General features: G+C 44.4%; 1 long non-coding RNA gene across 1 annotated transcript in view; it reads left to right on the top strand.

Moving 5' to 3' along the window:
- The window catches only part of LOC144698295 (uncharacterized), a 666343-nt gene that overhangs the window by 124302 nt on the left and 524539 nt on the right, over positions 1–17502 (top strand). The window lies entirely within an intron of this gene.

Genomic DNA, 17502 nt, shown 5'->3' with positions numbered 1-17502 from the left:
GGATATGGGGAACGGGCAGGATAATGAAGTTGAAGCCCAAGATCAGCCATGATTGAACTGAATGATGGAGCAGGTTCGATGGGCCATGTTGTCTACTCCTGCTCCTATTTCTTGGGATCATGTGCATGATAAAGACAGTAATTCATGTTATAATAAAAACAGAAAGTGCTGGAATTTCTCAGCAGGCCTGACAGCAAATGTGAAAGGAGAAACAGAATGAAGGTTTCAAGTTTAATATTACTCTTTTCCAAACCATAAATTGGATGCTGGTTACGACATTTTGCACAACATCGAGACAGGGAATGGAAGCCAGGAGGTGAAATGAGCGAATCTGAACCATTGGGGTGTTTTTATAGCATACTTTTTGAACGAAATTAGCTTCCAACTGAAGGTTTAATGGTTTGAAACCACGTCGGGTCAAATAGATTCCTTCTCTTCCTGCTTCTACTTATATCACTGACGTAGTTCTGCTTTGTGCCCTTTGGCTTGAAGGAAATCTTGTCCAAACTTTGCCACTTCTGCTGTTAATCAGTAAGTTCCCACGCAAATAGATTTATGAATATTCATTTCAAATAAAGCGAGAAAATGGGGGAAACATGTGCATAACATCCAACCTATTAGAAAGATTGGGTTCAAAGCAACGAATAGAAATTGATTATCTGATTGCATATACCGAACTGGAATACGCCATCACATCGAGTGAATCCACTGTCTGTTCAAATGTTGCTCAGTGAAAATGTCAATCTTCCTCCGCTGTGTAGCGTATGGACACTGAATCAATAAGCAGTCTCCACTTAAATAAACACAGAAAGCGTCAATCTCCTCTTGCAACTTTTACACCTGTTGTTATTCTCTGTACCATTCACCACGAAGATATATAATACAAGTGAATACAGTTTTGCGATGGTAAAAATGTGTTCACCCCTCGGGGAACTGAACCACATTGACACACACACATTAACACAGAGAGTGACAGAGTTCTGAGGAGAGGCAAACTCTCAGAAAGCAAGGATGTCACCAATTTAACTCAGATTTATTTCATTTCTGACTGCAGATTCTGTGAATGCTTATGGATGAACAGGAAAGAAGGAACACAGAAGTGAAACAGGAAAAACAGACGGGAGTGTTTGGAAGGTTCTGACTCCATTTAGACAATAACTAATCCTGCAGGTTCCAAAAGGACAGAACACTGAGCAGTGCAATCAGCAGGACGCGAACGTGCGGGGGCAGATCCCAGTGGAGCTCCAAACCATCGCCTTAATCACTCAGCCATTACTGGAGACCTTACACTGGTGTAAATGTTGTTCATGTAAAACCATGGAATGGTTACAGCAGAGAATGAGAGCATTCAGCCCCACCAATTCCCACTCATCCTTCAATTTCTACAGCCTCCCTTGTTCTTCCTAGCAAGATAAACCACGTCATGTGTCAAATGCTCCGAGCCTATCCTAAGGGATTTGATGAAACGTCTGAAAGGACGAACCACCTGAAACTTTGGCAGTGATGAGATTCAAATCCACGAATGGATCGAGGCTGCAGTTTAAATCCAGCGCCTTGGACCACTCAAACACGCCACTGCTGGCAATATGATAGTAACCATTGCCTTGAGTGGTATTGGTGCTGAATAAGAACATAACAAACAGCAGCAGGAACAGACCATTTTGTCGCTCGAGCCCCTCACAGTTCCATAAAATCAGAACCAAGGTAACAATCTTGAGGCCATTCAGCCCGGGTCAGAGGAACTGCGGCCATTCAGCTTTTTGATGCTGCTCCGCCATTCAATAAGATCATGGCTGACACAACAGAAACCCCACGCAGCGAGTTAGCCCAAGGGACTTGTATAGAATTTCAAACTGTGTCGTGATGCGGTAGTTCTGGATTATGCTTTGCAGAAATAGGATTGGGCTGGGATATTTAGGAATGCTGAAGAGAAATTGATCGAGAAATGGAATCGTAAAAGTTCACAGCTCATTCGGACCCGTCGTGCCCACGCCAGCTTTTTACAAAGAGCTGCCCAGTTAGTCCCAAAATCTTTCTCTTTCTTCATAAGCCAGCAGCTTCTCCATTTCAAATATTTGTCCAATTCCTTTTTGAAAACTCGGAGTTAAGGAAAACAATATTGAAAAAGGCGCAGGAGCTCCGGCAGTGTCCATGCTCAGTGTGTGAAAATTAACAAAGTTTCTCTGACCCATTGTCGGCATTTTATTTCATTCAAAATATATTGCAGTTCATGTAATATCATTAAAATTTATTGAGATCACATTGACTAATCTACCATCAAGGAATCATGTCTGACCCCAGTGATCCGTGAAAAATGTAACTAGGTCAAATGGGGGGCTGTGTGAGCACGCCAGTGGTGCAATCGGTTAGTGCGTGGTACTTATGGAGCAGTGCAGTCAGCGGGCTATTCCGAGGTTGTGAGTTCGAACCTCACCTGGAGCAGAGGTTTTACTGGAGCTACAACATGTGGAACCACATTTGGATCGTAGATTCTGGAATTAATAGCACGTTTTTCAATGAAATAGGCCTACAATGACAGAGCATAAGCGCACCCCTACCCCCCGCACTGGGGTGCACAAGAAATGTGCAAAACCAACAGCGACTCATTTACCATCTCTCCCATGCTTGTAACTTGTTCTATTTGACGAAAAATTTCCAGACAACCATGTTTAAAGGGAAAGGTGTTGCACTTCCGCCACTGATCACACTAGATAACACCCGGCTGGAAGTGGTTAGTTAATCCTGCTCCCCAAGTTCCACTGTGACAGACAGCCTGATCCTTGATGCAGTTCCTGATACACGCACGGGGAAAACAGATATCACCTGGCTCATGAAACGTACATGAATTAACATCAAGCTGACCCTTGGGGCCAAGCTGATGGTGTATTCGGGCTGTGTCCTCAGTACCTTGTCTGGCTGTGAAACAAGGAGGACTTACACCAATCAAGGAAAGAAACTCTGCAACTTCCATCTGCAGTGTGCGGTGGTTATTGGGTATCTCCTGGCGGGACACAATCAGGAAGCGGCGGTCCTCACAAAGACAGAACTCCCAAGTCTGTTAGGCTCAGCAAACAGAGGGAGGTTGGATGGCTCGGGCCTGTTTACAGGATGGAAGGTGGCCACATTGCTAAGGGCCAGGCGGACAGTGAGACGCCCAAAGCTCTGCTTGTATGACACTCACAAGCGTGACATGGAGGCCCTAATTAGCGATTATCTTACATGAATTTCACTAGATGATGACGGAGGAAGATGGCGGTACTTCCTGTGGACTGTTGTGCATCGCAATGGCTACAGCGGCTTGGCAACAGACGCCAAGACTGGAAACAACAACCCATAACATCACTTGTAGCTTCACGTGAGTCACTTGTGACAGAAAGTGCCCCTCAAGGATTAAGCTCAGCCATCAGAAACTGTGCAGCACCAGGAGACAACCCATCTGAATATATTCGTTTGTTGCATGTCCGTCATCTTTCATGAATGTAAGGATGATGAAGATCATTGTGAAATTCAATTGCAAACAATATGACGTGTCTCATACACAAACACACACTCACACACACACACACACACACACAAAGAGGCAGACACACACAGACGCACATGCGCACACATAAACAGGCACACACCAATACATACATACAGACAAACATGCACACAGGCACACACACATACAAAGACACAGACGTACACAGGTGCACACAGACATACATGCATACATGCACAAAGACACACACACGCACAAACACACGCAAATACGCATAAACACACAGAAACACACGCTCATACACAGACAGAGAAGCACACAAAGACACACACACACACACAAACACAAACACGCGGAAACATACAGAAACACACACAGACACACGAACAGATACAAAACACACAGACACGCACACACCGACACAGACACACACACACATATACACACGAAGGTACACAGAGACACACACCACACACACTGACACACACACACCACCGACACACACACAGGCACACACTCACATATGCAAATTTATACACACACACACACACTGACGCAGAGAATGCCCACGTGTCCGTCCTTGGCCTGCTGCAATGTCCCAGTAAATCTCAACGCAAACTGGAGAAACAGCACCTCATCTTCCGACTTTACAGCCTTCCAGACTTAATATTGAGTTCAACAATTTTAGATCATGAACTCTTTCCTCCATCCCCACCCCCTTTCCGATCCCCCTTTTTCCAATAATTTATATATATTTTTTTTAATGTATTTTTCTTTTCATACCTATTTTAAAATTTATTTCGATCTATTGTTTTATCTCCACATTTTAACCCATTTCGATCCCTTTCCCCTACCCCACACCCACTAGGGCCATCTGTCACTAGCTTGTCCTGCTTGCTACTCTTAATGTCCCCATTAGCACATTCCTTAGACAATATCACCACCATCAACACCCCTTTGTCCTTTTGTCTATGACATCTCTTCTTTGCCTCCATCTATCACTGGCCCTTTATCCAGCTCTACCTGTCTCACCCTCGACTACCAGCTTATATTTCACCGCATTTCTCCATTTCCTTAGTTCTGATGAAGAGTCATACGGACTTGAAACGTCAACTCTATTCCTCTCCACAGATGTTGTCAGACCTGAGTTTTTTCAGGTATTTTTGTTTTTATTTCAGATTTCCAGCATCCACAGTATTTTGCTTTTATCTGAGAGAGAGAACAATAAGTTTCAGTGAGTTAGACGCTCAGGTAGAGAGATGACAGACATTCAGTGAGTATGGTCTTTGCAAAGAAATGGTTGGTATGACAGGAATTTCTAAACAAGAGCACACAACAGAATATACTACCAATGAATATTTACGTTATTAGACGATCTGTAGTTACAGTTTGAATAATAGAAAATAAAATAAAATGAAACATTCTGGTGAGGATAAATCTTTTATCTTTGTGGAATTATGCAGCATGAATTCTTTTCATATAGACACACAGAAAAGGCGATGTCTCATATGTAACACTGTTGGCTGTAGTGAAAATGAATATCTGGAGCTGCGCAGAACAAACAGACAATGAGAAATCTGTAGTTTTAGGCCAAAGTCAGAGGCCCATTTCCAACTCAACGTCCACCTTATAGAAACATAGAATAGTGTAGTAACAACAGAGACAGAGCCTGGTGTAGTAATTACTGAGACAGGGCCTGGTGCAATTTAAGCAGAGACATTACCAGTGCAGTAATAATAGAGAAAGCATCTAATGTTACTTAAGCAAAGACGTGACCTAGTGCACGAATAACAGGGACGAGGACCAGTGCTATATTAACATAGACAGGGTCTACTGCTGTAATAGCGGAGACGGGGCGAGTGCAATATTTACTGATACAGGGCCTGGATCAACATCAAGTGAAATCGGGCAGTTATTACAGTCACAGGGCTCAGGGTAATTGCTTCCCAGAGAGAGTCTAAGTCGTAATAATGGAGACTGCCGCCAGTGTAAGAGAGACAGATCTGATCTCGTGGAGTAAAAACAGGGAAAGGGAGAGTGGAATAGAAGCAGAGACAGAGGTACAAAGACAAAGTCTCTGCAAAGACAGGATCCATCTTAATTAAAAAGACAGACAAGCTCGAGTGTGATACAGAGTCTCGTGTAACTTGTTCTGAAATACGGTCTAGAGGAATATAAGTGCAGACATGACTGAGTTTGTTATAAGCAGGGCCCCGACCTAGTGAAACATAAGTCAGGCAGTGCCGAGTGCAGTAATAATTGAGACAGGATCTTGTGTAATACGAACCTGCCTAGCGTAGTAATAACACAGACTGGATCTAGTTGAAGAAAACTGATACAGGGTCTAGTGGAGCTTCCCATAATTCAGGGCTCTTTTTAATATCAACTGACGCAGTGCCTGATGAAGTAAATACCAGCAAATGTACAAGATAAATAAGAACAGAGACATGAACAAGTCCAGCAATAACAAAGTCATGATAAAGGACAATAACAACAGAAACAGGGAAATGTGTGATATGAATAGAGCAATGTATTGGTGCAGCATTAACTGAGACAGGGTCCAGTTTGATAGACACGTGGCAGGTTCTCCTGTAGTAATAGCTGTGACAGAGTCTTGTGAAATGCAAATAAAAACATGTTCTAGTTTTCTATAACCAGAGACAAGCTCTAGTGCAGTGCCAACTGGGGCATGGCTTATTGTAACTTTAGTCAAGACCTGCTTCAGTGCAGTCATGACTGAGATAGTGCCAACTGTATTGTGGCCCTAGTCCAGTACATAAACAACTGAGACTGAGCCAATTAGAGAAACAACTGAGAGATGACCTTCGCTAATATGATCAGAGACATGTCCTAGTGTAATATAAATAAAAATGGCGTCTAATTTAATATGAACAGAGACAGTGGCAAATGCAGTAACAATTAAGGCAGCGCCTGCTTCATGTGATGTGAGCAATCACTGTTTCACTGCCATCCACTGGTCAAACTTTGCTACTGCAGGTGTTATGAAAATGTCGATTCCAATTACTGTTTCTGAGATCAATGGTTAAAATCAGGAATAATGGAAAACGTAGACGGCAGGATTTGAACCTGCGCGGGGTAACCCCAATGGATTTCAAGGGCATCGTCTTATCCACTCGGCCACGACTACAGATCTTAGCAGTAAGCCTGTATTATTTATATGAATTCATAGAATGGTTACAGCAGACAAAGAGGACCTTCTGGCCGCCCTGTCTCTGTCACAACCTAGCCGGGCATGCACGCGCGTTATTTCCTATGTGAAAATTCAGGGAGGTCAATGTTGTTTCCTCCTGGAGCCTCAGCTTGTTCTGAATTTCAACTGTGGAAGGTAATCGACCTACAAAATCCACAAGGTGATAATGCATTCCTCTCAATCATCAATAACATCATTCACACTTTCCGCTTCTTTGCTGCACCTCCTTCCAAACATTGCAAACTCCACTTGCATCGTTCATCCTGATATTTTTCTCTTTGCCATTTTAATATGAAGTTGCACAACCAATTTTAATCAAGTTTGTGATGGCGAATATGTGTCCATCCCTTCAGGAAACTGAACCACATTGACACACACAGAGGAACACACACTGACACATACAACGAGAGTGACAGAGGCCGAAGGAGAGGCGAACACCCAGAAAGCAAGGATGTCACCAACTTGGCCAATTGTTGTTCAATTTCAGACTCCAAATGTAATGAATGTATGCAGATGAACTGAAGACAGAAACACGGGGGTGTTTGGGTGGTTTTCTTTTTCATTTGACTGATAATTTATTCTGCAGACAGTTTGTGTCAATCAGGAATGAGAAGAAGGGGAGTTGGCAGGATTGGAACCACGTGGAAAAACGCCTGAACCACTCGGCCAGGACAACTGGGTAAAGGCTGCATGTTGTTTGTTTAAAATAATAGAATGAATACAGGGAGTTCCAGTGAAAGAAGGTCTTCCAGTCCGTGCCATTGCCCCACCTTTTCCCAGTATCCCTGGGATTTACACTGTCTCTCCTCATTCTTCCAACTGAAATACAACACTGCACAGCTCAACTGCCCCTTCACCGCACGGCGAATTATTTGGAAGCGCCTCAAATAATAAAGCACCAGAAAGTTTGGCAGTGGCGCGAGTAAAGCCCAAATCACCAGAGAGATCAGAACCTGAACCAGTGGCTGAGCCCACTCGGCCTCACTACCACATTCAGATTAGACACAAACATTGTCTTCACCAACATTGACACTGAATTAGAATATTAAAAAAATGATGAGGAATTAGCCATTCGGCCCCTCGAGCATTCTCAGCTACCTAATAAGATCATGTGAAAACTTCAATCACCCTCCGCTTTGTGACATCCAGAAGTTTAGTTGCTGAACAGTCTCCACTCAAAATAAAGAGAGAAATGTCCTGTTAACGGCTTTTTTTTTGCTGATATGAAATCAGAGAACTAACATGGATAATGTTTGGTTGGTGAAAGTGGGAAACTGGACCACATTGACACACACAGAAAATCACAAATACGCACGTTGTTAACTTTTGAAATTGTAAATATTTTCACACTGTCTTTCAATGTGCAGAAAGTGGAGCTGTGATCAGCTTATAGCTCAGAAGATGTAGAGCAAGAATGTATATAACAGGCTGATGCTCACGGTGCCTGTTTGGACTCGGTGAGCTGCTTTTTACGATTGAGACCATTTAAATGTCGTTCAACGAGTCCGGTACCAAATTCTGTGCTCGAAAAAGAAAACTCTCTGAATTTGCCCATTGTCTTGAATTCAAAGCATCACATGGAAGATAAGAAAGTTAATCTTAACCGTGGTGTTAGGAAACAACAAATGACAAAAAGTTACAGCAAAGAAAGAGGCCATTCGGCCCTGTGTGCTGCTTTCAAAGAACAGTGTGATTGGTTGATCTGAATATTCAAAGATATTCGTCATTTAGGAAGAATGGGCAAAAAGGAAAACGAGGCGGGGTCGCGTTGTTTATAAGTAACCAGATCGGTACATTAGTGAGAGAGGATCTTAGATTGAGGGATCAAGATGTAGAATCAGTTTGGGTGGAGCTAAGAAACAGCAAGAGGCAGCAAACATTGGCGGGAGTTGTTTATAGGCCGCCAAACTGTAGTGGAGTTTACTTTTACAAACTTCACCAAGGACAAGTTTCTTTGACCAAATGGTCTATGTCGGTTGAAAACAAGTGTTCTCTTCAGCCAATGAGAAGAACCATTGCTGTTCGCTGGAACATGAAATCGATACTTTCCTCCTTTAAGACAGTTCTTAAAGCCTCCTCCTTTGACCGAGCTTTTAGTCATCTGACCGAATATGTGGTTCAGTGTCACACTTTGTGATAAAATGCTCCTGGGGAACGCCTTGTGACGTTTCATTAGGAAAAAGGAGCTTTATAAATATAAGTTGTTGTTGTAGTCCATACATAGAAAGAGACAAACTACTCTTGTCTCTTTCATAAAAGCAAAAAACTGCGGATGCTGGAAATCCAAAACAAAAACAAAAATACCTGGAAAAACTCAGCAGGTCTGGCAGCATCTGTGGAGAGGAGCACAGTTAACATTTCAAGTCCGCATGACTCTTCAACAGAACTAAGGAAAAATAGAAAAGGGGTGAAATATAAGCTGGTTTAAGGGAGTGGGGGGTGGGGACAAGAAGAGCTGGATAGAGGGCCAGTGATAGGTGAGATAACCAAAAGATGTCACAGACAAAAGAACAAAGAGGTGCTGAAGGTGGTGATATTGTCTAGAGGAATGTACTAATTAAGGGTAGAAAGCAGGACAAGCAAGGTACAGATAGCCCTAGTGGGGGTGGGGTGAAGGAATCGAAAAAGGCTAAAAGGTAGAGATAAAACAATGGATGGAAATACATTTAAAAATAATGGAAATAGATGGGAAAAGAAAAATCTATATAAATTATTGGAAAAAACAAAAAGGAGGGGGAAAATCGGAATGGGGGTGGGGATGGAGGAGAGAGTTCATGATCTAAAATTGTTGAACTCAATATTCAGTCCGTAAGGTTGTAAAGTGCCTAGTCAGAAGATGAGGTGCTGTTTGCGTTGAGCTTCACTGGAACAATGCAGCAAGCCAAGGACGGACATGTGGGCAAGAGAGCAGAGTGGAATGTTAAAATGGCAAGCGACAGGGAGGTTTGGGTAATGCTTGTGGACAGACTGAAGGTGTTCTGCAAAGCGGTCACCCAGTCTGCGTTTGGTCTCTCCAATGTAGAGGAAACCGCATTGGGAGCAACGAATGCAGTAGACTAAGTTGAGGGAAGTGCAAGTGAAATGCTGCTTCACTTGAAATGAGTATTTGGGCCCTTGGATGGGGAGGAGAGGAGAAGTAAAGGGGCAGGTGTTGCATCTTCTGTGGTTGCATGGGAAGGTGCCGTGGGAGGGGGTTGAGGTGTAGGGGGTGATGGAGGAGTGGACCAGGGTGTCCCGGAGGGAACGATCCCTATGGAATGCCGCCAGGGGAGTGAAGGGAAGATGTGTTTGGTGGTGGCATCATGCTGGAGTTGGCGGAAATGGCGGAGGATGATACTTTGAATGAAGAGGCTGGTGGGGTGGTAAGTGAGGACAAGGAGAACCCTATCATGTTTCTGGGAGGGGGAACAAGGTGTGAGGGCGGATGCACGGGAGATGGACCGGACACGGTTGAGGGTCCTGTCAACCACCGTGGGTGGAAAACTTTGGTTAAGGAAGAAGGAGGACATGTCAGAGGAACTGTTTTTGAAAGTGGCATCATCAGAACAGATGCGACGGAGGCGAAGGAACTGAGAGAATGGGATGGAGTCCTTACAGGAAGCGGGGTGCGAGGAGCTGTAGTCGAGGTAGCTGTGGGAGTCGGTAGGCTTGTAATGGATATTGGTGGACAGTCTATCACCAGAAATTGAGACAGAGAGGTCAAGAAAGGGAAGGGAAGTGTCAGAGATGGACAGAACTGACAGACACGATGGGTGGAAGGGCCTCTTACTGCGTTGTGCCATTTGATGATGACATTGTTGATCAGTCTGTCTCCAGCATTCCTAATGAGAACAGCCGAATTCCATTTCTTCAAAACAAAGACCCAAAGTGCTGCTGCATGACGTCACCGCTTAACATTCCAGACAGCTCCATTGGGCTCTTTACAGCGCAGGGTTTATAGAGGCGAGTGGGGTCATATTCACTTTACATATGGTGAAGCTGCGGTTTGAAACCTGACACGAGCATTTTCCAAGCTTGTTTAATTAAGTGTGTGAATGTTCAATAATTAACGTTTGTTGTGATTATGAACACAATGGTTGGAATCCTGCTGACTAAAGTTTTCACCATTGTTGATTTTAACCTAACGAATTATCAGTTAATTAGAAGGAAACCCATCCAAATACGCCGTTATTTTTTGATTTCCATTCGTTTGTCAGCATTCAGGAAATTTGCTTTCGGAAATGGAACAAACACTGAGCCAAGTTGGTGACACCCTTGCTTTCTGGGCCTGTGTCTCTCCTTAGGCCTTTCATTCTCGGTGTATATCTCTCTGTGTCTGTTCCCCTGTGATTGTCAATGTGGTTCAGTTCCCTGAGGGGGTGAGAATTTTTTAACGTTGCAAACTTGATTCACATTAGTTCAGGTTAAAATGTCGATGAGAAAAGTATCAGCGTCAAAGATAAAACAGGAGACTGGCCCTTTCTATATATATCCTACAACAACAACAACTTGTATATATAAAGCGCCTTTAACCTGTTGAAACGTCACAATGCGTTCCCCGCGAGCATTACATAACAAAGTGTGACGCCGAGCCTCATATTCGGTCAGATGACTAAAAGCTCGGTCAAAGGGGGAGGCTTTAAGAACTGTCTTAAAGGAGGAAAGTATCGATTTCATGTTCCCGCTCACAGCAATGGTTCTTCTCATTGGTGAAGAAGTCACTTGTGTTCAACCGAACACAAGTCCAGTGACTCGGGATTGGCGCTTCCATTGGACCAACAGCGAATAGGTTGGAGGGTTTTGGAAATTGAAAGCTGCACATGTGCAACTTGTGGGACAATTTCATCTCACTGTCAATTTCATGTTCCAGCTCACAGAAACCGTTGTTTTCATTGGCTGACGAAGTCGTTTATCTTGAACCGAAACAGGCAGTTTTGTGTTGAAAGAGATCTGAACTGAAAAACAATAGGGAAAAGCAGCGTAGATAACCGGAATCGAAAATTTCTTGTGCAATTTCACTGGTGGTGTAGTGGTTAGGATTCGGCGCTCTCACCACTGCGGCGCGGGTTCGATTCCCAGTCAGGGAATGTTGATTTATTGAATTTTTTGAAACGAGTGTTGATCACTCATTGATTAGAAACGTTTAACAGCTTCACCAGAATCAGAGGAGTGAGGGTTTAAATTTCGCCTCAGATCTCGTGAGTGGCAGTGAAGGAAGAGGAGAGGAGAAGGGCTGTTTGCAAAGCACTGACTATAGAAATGTTTTTGTGAGGCAAAATATGGCTGGGAGAAGTACGAATTTTAATGCCAACTGTTTGCACTGGCACAAATATCACTCCTGATGGATCAACCAATCACAACTGCTTGACACTGAGCCAAATAAGGAGATATTAGGCCAGGTGACCAAACGTTTGGTCAAAGAGGTAGGTTTTAAGCAATGTCTTAAAGGAGAAAAATGAAGTAGAGAGGAAGAGAGGTTTGGGGAGAAAATTCCAGAGCTTGGGGCCATGGAAACTGACAGATGCTCAGCAAGTCAGAACGAAACATCTCAGAGGGTTGTGAGGCTGGATTACAGTGATAGGGAGGAGCGAGACCAACATGGAATTTCAAAACGTGGATGAGAGTTTTAAAATGTACGTCCTTCTTATCCTAGATCCTTTGTAGGTCAGTGAGCACATGGATGATAGGTGAACAAGACTTGGTGTGAGTAAGCACACAGGCAGCAGAGTTTTGGATGACCTCAAAGTTACAGGGAGGTTGAAAGTGGGAGGCCGGCCGGGAGTGCGTCAGACAGGTCAGGATGGTGTGTGACGTGGAGGGGAACTTGGAGGCGATGATGCTCACAAACACCTGCAACCCTGGTCCTTCTGGGGGTGGAGGTTGAGAGATTGGAAGATTCTGTCAAAGTTCTGCTTATGTTATAGATATAAACAATCCATCTCCTTCGCCTCCTGCGCTACCTACCTCTTTCTCTCTCTCTCTCTCTCTCTCTCTTTCCATAGAGGCCAGTGTCGATCCAGACTGGGTGGCAGGTTCCCTTCCCTGAAGGACATTAGTGAACCAGTTGGGTTTTTATGACAATCCAGCAGTTTTCATGGTCACTTATTCCTAGTGCCGGCCCCACAAATTCCCAGATTCATTCAGCTCAATTTCACAACCTGCCTTTGTGTTTTTGTGGGTTCTCTCACTCCCTTTTTTCTGTTTTAAATCAATTTCACAGGGTATTAGAAGGGGAGGATTTGCAGTCGGGAAACTGAAACCCAAACATCACATCAGGATCTGATGGAGTCGCCCAGTTTATCGTAAACTGAATATCTTTGGATTTTGAACATGGAAGGAAAAAGCACCGTTCACAGTGGGGAGAAACCGTACACGTGTTCTGTGTGTGGACGAGGCTTCAGCTGATCATCTGGCCTGTCAAAACATAAATGCAGTCATAGCGATGAGAAACCATGGAAATGTTGGGACTGCGGGAAGGGATTCACTTACCCGTCTGACCTGGAAACTCATCGACGCAGTCACACTGGGGAGAGACCGTTCACCTGCTCCGAGTGTGGGAAGGGATTCACTCAGTTACACCACCTCCTGACACACCAGCGAATTCACACTGGGGAGAGGCCATTCACCTGCTCCGAATGTGAGAAATGCTTCACTCAGTTATCCAGCCTGCTGAGACACCAGCAAATTCACCCAGGGGAGAGGCCATTCAACTGCTCCGAGTGTGGTAAGGGATTCATTGATCCATCCATCCTGCTGAAACACCAGCGGGTTCACACTGGGGAGAAAACTTTTAGATGCCCAGACTGCGGGAAGTGCTTTAAAAGTTCCGGGAACCTGATGTCCCATCAACGTGTTCACACTGACGAGAGACCGTTCAGGTGCTCTCACTGTGGGACTGGGTTCAGATGGTCATCTGACCTTACGGTACACCAGAGAATTCACACTGGGGAGAGACTGTTCACCTGTACGGAGTGTGGGAAGGGATTCACTCGATCATCCAACCTGCTGAGGCACCAACACGTTCACAAGTAACGACAGTGATTGGGATTTGCTGATAATCACATCCAGGACTGAACTATGTTCATTGGGGTCAGTTTCTGTTGATCTTCATAAACCCCAGCCCAGTTATAGGGGGCCATGTGTATTTTTGAAGTGCTGTGTGTTAAACAGTGTATTGAGTCTTTTTAGTACCTTTAACACAAGTTATTTCCTTTTGAAGGACTCTGACTCTCCCCTGTCACCTCCATCCTCACCTCCAACAACAAGTGTGGGGAGCTCATGGAGCTTCTTTGTCACTAAGATTGAGACAATCCGATCAGCTGCCTCTGCTGCTTCCCTCCCTTCCACTAGCCCACCGGGACAAAGATCCATCCTCTCGGGACAGGGGTGAATTGCCTAGAATTTGCATCAGGAAGTGAATACAATAGGTGCATTTCAGGGGAAAATGGATAGCTCTATGAGAAAGAAGGGAATAAATGATTACGTTGGTAGATTTAGCTGAGAAAAAATGGGAGGAGGCTCGAGTGGAGCGTAAACACCAGCATGGACTGATTGGGCTGAATGGCCTGGTTCTCTGCTGTATATCCCGTGAACTCCTGTGCAATCTAGTCTAAATCCATGGTATTATCTGTCTGGAAGCAGCATGGCATTAAACTGAAAACTAAAATCAAACTTTACCAGGCCATTGTCCTGACCACTCTCCTGTATGGAGCAGAATCCTGGGTCTGCTCTTGGAGACACATCAAAGCTCTGGAACACATCCAGCAAAGACACCCAAGGTCCATCCTGAGAATTAGATGGCAGGACAAAAATCACAAACAACGAGGTTCTCCATCACGCTGGGTTCAACAGCTTGGAGACCACCCTCCAGAAAATTCAGCTCCGATGGCCAGGCCATGTTTCCCACATGGACAATCACAGAATTCCCAAGCTGATCTTCCATGGGGAACTGTCTCAGGACAAACAACGTCAAGGTGGTCAGTACAACCGATACAAGAACACCCTAAAAAAGAGCCTCACAAACTTCTGCATTGCAGACTGCCTCTCCTCGGAAAACACTGCAGTCGACCGGCCGAGTTCTGGTTACTACATTATAGGAAGGATGTGATAGCACTGGAGAGGGTGCAGAGGAGATTTACCTGGATACTGCCCGGGCTGGAGGGTCTGAGCTATGAGGAAAGATTGGATAGGCTGGGGTTGTTTTCCCTAGAGCAGCGAAGGGGACCTGATAGAGGTGTATAAGATTATGAGGGGCATAGTTGGGTGGATAGGAAGGCACTTTTTCCATTAGTAGAGGGGTCAATAACCCGGGGGGCATAGATTTAAGGTAAGAGGTAGAAGGCTAAGGGGGGAGTTCAGGAGAATTGTTTTTTCACCCAGAGGGTAATGGGAGTCTAGAACTCACTGCCTGAAAGGGTGTAAATGATTTGGGTGGTTGAGTCAGAAACTCTTGTAACATTTTAGAAGTATTTAAATATTCACTTGCATTGCCTTAGCCTCCAGGGCTATGGGCCAAGCGCTGGATAATGGGATTAGTGTAGTCAGAACTTTGTGAGCAGTGTGGACACAATGGGCCAAATGGCCTTCTCCTGTGCTCTATGAGTGTATATGTGGAGGCAAGCACTGAAATTTGCTTCAGCGTGTTTCGAGGATGATCTACACCAAACTCCACATCTGACGTGCCCACAGGAAGGTCAGAGGTGCCGCAGCTGCAGAAGTTAACCCAAGCACCACCAACAACAATATGAACGGTCAGTTCTGTGGATGTCTATGTCGATCCCACACTGAACTCTTCAGTCAGGACAGGACCCACAGGAAATGATTAAATCATTTACAGTTTGGGCACTCGAAAAATGAAGAGTCTACCCCAACATTATCCCTGTTCTCTGGATCGGGGAACTATACCCTGTCTGTATTACTGTGGTGCTGTTAATAAAGTCAGCGTGAGACAATCTGTTGTGAGCTTGATTATCTGGTGTCTGAATCCACAAGATTCATCATTTAGAGTCAACAAGATGAACAAGGAAACACATCACGGCCCAAAACACCAGCTTGATATTCACAGGAGAAAGTCTGTTATCTAACACCTCGAATGGACAGAACAGAGAAAGATCCCAACTGCAAGAAACCCTCGAATCATTTGTAAATATCTTTCAAATGCTGACAGATTCCAGCTGTCAGTTTCTATCACATTGAAGTTAATGGAAGGTGAGAGCACGGTTATTCTGGAGCTATAAAAAACACTAGTTAGAGCACAGCTAGAGTACTGAGTCCAGCTGTAGTCAGCACATTACAGGAAGGATGTGATCACACTAGAGCGGGCGCAGAAGAGATTTACCTAGATGTTGGCAGGACTGCAGAATTTTAACTCTGAGGAAAGATTGGAGAGGCTGGGGTTGTTTTCTTTGGGACAGGGGAGGAAGAGGGGAGGTTTAATTGAGGTGTAAAAATTATGAGAGTCCCAGATAGGTAGGACCTATTTCATTTACAGAGGCCAGAACCAAGAGGATAGAGATTTAAAGTAATTAGTGGAAGGATTAGAGGGGAGTTCAATAATGCTTTTACCCAGAGTGTGGTGGGTCTTGGAACTCACTGACTGAAAGGGTGGTGGAGGCAGAAATACACAGATTTAAAAACTTCTGGGATATACATTGGATGTTCTGTAACCTACAGGATTACGGACCAAGAGCTGGGAAGCGGGATTAGACTGGATTGCTCATTTTCAGCCAGTACAGATATAATGGGCTGAATTGCCTCCTCTGTGCTATAATTTCTATGATTCTGTGGTGACAAGTGGTCCTCGTGTTTTTATCTGAGACAGGCCTCAGCCCAGTCATTTGCCCCGAGTGTTGATGTGATGGTTCAAGCGAAGAGATGCCGGGTACCGGGAGCAGCAGGAACAATAAATAAAACCGAGGTGTCAGTAAATACTGATATAGTTTATTTGTATCTAGTTCCATTTTTATAAATCCTGCTGAATGTGGCCCTTGCCCAGTGTCAGGATATTGGATCAGAGCCACCATGGAAAATGAATTTGACACCGGTGAGATAGACAATGTCAACCGGATCCTCAGTATCTCTGTGACCTCCTCCAGCCCCACAACCCTTCCTGTAAGTACAAGGTGTTGTTCTTGGATTACCCCCTGAGATAGACAATGTAATTATATTTTAACCTTTATACTTCAAGTAAAGTATCTTCATTCAGGCTGTTCTCAAGGTTGTGCAAGATGAAACCAAACAGTGATTTATTTGTACTTCTTGCAGTTTAGTTACTGTATTCACTGCTCATGATGTGATCTGCTCTACATTGGGAAGACCAAACACAGATTGGGTGATCACTTTGTGGAACAACCTCCGTTCAGTCTGTCAGCTTGACCCTGAGCTTCCGGTCACTTGTCATTTTAATTCTCTGCCCCACTCCCACTCTGACCTCTCTGTCTTCGGCCTCCTGCACTGTTCCAATGAAGCTCAATGGGAGCTCGAGGAACAGCAGCTCATCTTTCAATTCGGCACTTTACAACCTTCCGCACTCAACATCGAGTTCAGCAATTTCTGAATCAACAGTGAGTTGTCAGGATCTGGAACATTCTACCTGGAAAGGTGCTGGAACCTGATTCTATCAGGAATTTTAAAAGGGAGTTGAGGAACTTACAGGGTTACAAACAGAAAGTGGGCGTGTGGGACTAAACACGATTGCTCTTTCAAAGAGACAGCACAAGCACAAAGGGTTGAATGGCCTCCTTCTGTGCTCTAAGTTTCAATGATTCTGGGAGTTGGCCATTTAGCCCCTCGAGTCTGTCCCACTATGCAATCAGATCATGGCTGATCT

This window comes from Cetorhinus maximus, chromosome 23 (assembly GCF_964194155.1).
Source record: "Cetorhinus maximus chromosome 23, sCetMax3.hap1.1, whole genome shotgun sequence".
NCBI classification, from domain to species: Eukaryota; Metazoa; Chordata; class Chondrichthyes; order Lamniformes; family Cetorhinidae; genus Cetorhinus; species Cetorhinus maximus.
This window is presented reverse-complemented; position numbering and strand designations above follow the sequence as displayed.